This window comes from Scyliorhinus torazame, chromosome 24 (genome assembly GCF_047496885.1).
Source record: "Scyliorhinus torazame isolate Kashiwa2021f chromosome 24, sScyTor2.1, whole genome shotgun sequence".
NCBI classification, from domain to species: domain Eukaryota; kingdom Metazoa; phylum Chordata; class Chondrichthyes; order Carcharhiniformes; family Scyliorhinidae; genus Scyliorhinus; species Scyliorhinus torazame.
Window position 1 is genome coordinate 49,102,995 of NC_092730.1, and position 4,096 is coordinate 49,107,090.

The 4,096-nt window shown below is 50.1% G+C and overlaps 1 non-coding gene across 1 annotated transcript; it reads left to right on the forward strand.

Annotated features, from left to right (window-relative positions):
- Positions 1–2,201: 2,201 nt before the first annotated feature.
- Positions 2,202–2,284, forward strand: trnal-caa (transfer RNA leucine (anticodon CAA)). Its single transcript has one exon. It is a non-coding gene; the product is annotated as a tRNA-Leu (tRNA).
- Positions 2,285–4,096: the final 1,812 nt, after the last annotated feature.

A 4,096-nucleotide genomic window follows, 5' to 3' on the forward strand; every position in this document is an offset into this window, starting at 1 on the left:
ATTTATCGAGGTTGGCATCGTGGTCCTGCTGGTCATGGCCGCAGATGGTGACATTTTATTAGTACGGAAAGGTGGCCCACAAACCGTACTGGTCGACCACTTGGTCCATCTCTTTTTGGAAGACCGAGATCCCATTTGTGATACTGAACCCTAAGGAAGTGGTTGAGGCGACTGTCCCCCTCGAGGGCAGTGTATGGCCGGTCCGACTTCCAGGTGGGGAGCTGTAGGAAGCAGCCATCCGGTGAAATGGAAAACACCAGCCTCCTCCGCAGCTCCGCATCTCCGGCAACCTTGGCGCCAATTGGAAAATCTTCAAGCAAAAGTTCCTCCTGTACATCGAGGCATCCGACCTCGAAGCAGCATCGGATGCCTGGAAGATCACATTATTTGTCTCCACCGCGGGGGACCATGTCATCCACATCTACAACTCCCTTACGTTCGCTGCTGGCGAAGACAAAACAAAATTCAAAACAGTCCTGCTGAAGTTTGACAGCCACTGCGACACTGAGGTGAATGAGAGCTTTGAATGGTACTTTTTCCAGCAGAGGCTTCAGGGTAAGAATGAACCTTTTCAGTCCTTCGTGACCCATCTCTGCATCCTAGCGCAGTCATGTAACTATGACTCGACGGTTGATTCCATGATCCGGGATCAGATCGTTTTCGGGGTCCACTCCGATTCCCTTCGGCAGCAGCTCCTGAAATTCAAACAGTTGACCCTCTCAGTTGCTATCGAGACATGCGTTATCCATGAGCATGCTAAGAATCGTTACCCCCGCATCAGGGCGGCAGAAACTGCAAAACTGGCCTCCCACGAGGCGGAACGGGTGCAGGCCATTGTTCAAATGCAGGGCCTGAGCATCGAGGAGAGTGGTCACTTTGTGCGCTTTTCCCAGGTCCCTGCACAGGTGCGCCATGACCGAGTGGACGACGAGGCCGAAAACACGACTGCACAGGTGCGTACGTCGACCGACCGTACTGCGCATGCGCGATGGCGCACGGAATGCCCTGCCATCGGCGTCATGACATCTCCGAATTGTGGCTCCACCCACTTAAAGCGGAAATGTCCGGCAAAAGGACGCCGGTGTCTACAGTGTGGCAAGCTTGGCCACTATGCAGCCCTTTGCAGATCTGCTCCACCGCTCAGCAGCCAGCGATCCCAGCTGCGGCGCAGAAGTGTCCGCTCAATACAACAAGGCATGCCAGATTCCGATCCCGACAGCCCAACAGACCCTGATGCTGAGTGCGTCAGGTCCCCATACCGGGTGGGCATCATAACTACACATGCGCTGCCTTCCACCACAACGAGACACGCCTCTCGAACCTCAGTGTGGATCGACGAGTGGTGTGCTGTCCACACAATTAATGAAATGAAAACGAAATGAAATGAAATGAGACAAGACTTGCATCCGATTCAAACTTCACACCGGCGCATCAGCGAACCTCATCTCAAAATCCGGCCTCGACACCATGCGCGCCAGACCAAGCATTCTTCCACCGGCCTGCCAGTTCCTTGACTACAATGGCAATGCCATAGCTGCCACTGGTTCCTGTCAACGAGGGGTATCCAACAAGGCGATCAAGGCAACACTGTGGTTTGAAATCGTCGGGCCTGACAGAGCGTCCCTGCTCGGTGCTCGAGCTCCTGAACCTGGTTCAGCGATTCCACGCCACGTCATCATCACCGGCGACGGCCTCGCCAGCAAGTTGCAAGCCTATTTATATTCTCACTCACACCAAACGGAAACAAGTCGCTATGTGTCAGCAGCACACCTGCCTTCTTCTTTATTAGTAGCAAAGTTTTGCTTTCTGTCTGAACCGCTCCTTGTTTTTCAGCTAACCACAGTACAGTCTGTGAACTTGTCTGTGAAAGCAGTACGGGAAGCAACTGTGGAGAGAGATTGCAGTCGCCAGAATGCAACTCTCCAAATTGACACATCACGCCGTTCAGATCTGAGACTTTCAATACCTTCGTCTGAGGAACAGGTGGAGCGGGAAATCGGACCTTGTTGATTAGAGCAAACTGATCAATGCAGCAATGAGAAGCTCCTGAACCACCAGCGGTTTGGACAAAGATGGCACTCAGATACAGGACTCTGGCTGGGGTTCAAAAGTAGGAAGAGCATATCTTGTTTGAAATGAAATAACGATGAAGATAGACTTTAAGTCGATTTGTGCACGGATCTTAGATTCGACGACGACGCATCAGGATGGCCGAGCGGTCTAAGGCGCTGCGTTCAAAACGCAGTCTTTCCTGGAGGCGTGGGTTCGAATCTCATTCCTGATGTTGCCTTTTCCTCCACGAGGTTAAATTTCTCCAGCCAGATTTTCAACCTCAGGAAGATCCAATACCTCCCTATCAATGGAAAAGCGTTGGTCTCAGGACATGAGATTTCTGCTTAAATATGCACAGCAAGACCCCACCGGCAAAAGCCCAGTTCATGACTCGATAATCTGCTTCAGTGACTCTGGTTGAGGAATTAATATTGATGCCAAGAGAAGGGTAAAATTCAACAAAGAACAAAGAACAAGAAATGTACAGCACAGGAACAGGCCTTTCGGCCCTCCAAGCCCGTGCCGACCATGCTGCCCGACTAACCTACAATCTTCTACACTTCCTGGGTCCGTATCCTTCTATTCCCATCCTATTCATATATTTGTCAAGATGCCCCTTAAATGTCCCTATCGTCCCTGCTTCCACCACCTCCTCCGGTAGCGAGTTCCAGGCACCCACTACCCTCTGCGTAAAAAACTTGCCTCGTACATCTACTCTAAACATTGCCCCTCTCATCGTAAACCTATGCCCCCTAGTAATTGACCGCTCTACCCTGGAGAAAAGCCTCTGACTATCCACTCTGTCTATGCCCCTCATAATTTTGTATACCTCTATCAGGTCGCCCCTCAACCTACTTCGTTCCAGTGAGAACAAACCGAGTTTATTCAATCGCTCCTCATAGCTAATGCCCTCCATACCAGGCAACATTCTGGTAAACCTCTTCTGCATCCTCTCTAAAGCCTCCACATCCTTCTGGTAGTGTGGCGACCAGAATTGAACACTATACTCCAAGTGTGGCCTAACTAAGGTTCTATACAGCTGCAACATGACTTGCAAATTCTTATACTCAATGCCCCGGCCAATGAAGGCAAGCATGCCGTATGCCTTCTTGACTACCTTCTCCACCTGTGTTGCCGCTTTCAATGACCTGTGGACTCCTAGATCTCTTTGACTCTCTTGAGGGTTCTACCATTCACTGTATATTCCCTACCTGCATTAGACCTTCCAAAATGCATTACCTCACATTTGTCCGGATTAAACTCCATCTGCCATCTCTCCGCCCAAGTCTCCAGACAATCTAAATCCTGCTGTATCCTCAGACAGTCCTCATCACTATCCGCAATTCCACCAACCTTTGTGTCGTCTGCAAACTTACTAATCAGACCAGTTACATTTTCCTCCAAATCATTTATATATACTACAAAGAGCAAAGGTACCAGCAGTGATCCCTGTGGAACACCACTGGTCACAGCCCTCCAATTAGAAAAGAATCCCTCCATTGCTACTCTCTGCCTTCTATGGCCTAGCCAGTTCTGTGTCCACCTTGCCAGCTCACCCCTGATCCCGTGTGACTTCACCTTTTGTACTAGTCTACCATGAGGGACCTTGTCAAAGGCCTTACTGAAGTCCATATAGACAACATCTACTGCCCTACCTGCATCAATCATCTTAGTGACCTCCTCGAAAAACTCTATCAAGTTAGTGAGACACGACCTCCCCTTCACAAAACCGTGCTGCCTCTCACGAATACGTCCATTTGCTTCCAAATGGGAGTAGATCCTGTCTCGAAGAATTCTCTCCAGTAATTTCCCTACCACTGATGTAAGGCTCACCGGCCTGTAGTTCCCGGGATTATCCTTGCTACCCTTCTTAAACAGAGGAACAACATTGGCTATTCTGCAGTCCTCCGGGACATCCCCTGAAGACAGCGAGGATCCAAAGATTTCTGTCAAGGCCTCAGCAATTTCCTCTCCAGCCTCCTTCAGCATTCTGGGGTAGATCCCATCTAGCCCTGGGGACTTATCTACCTTAATATTTTTTAAG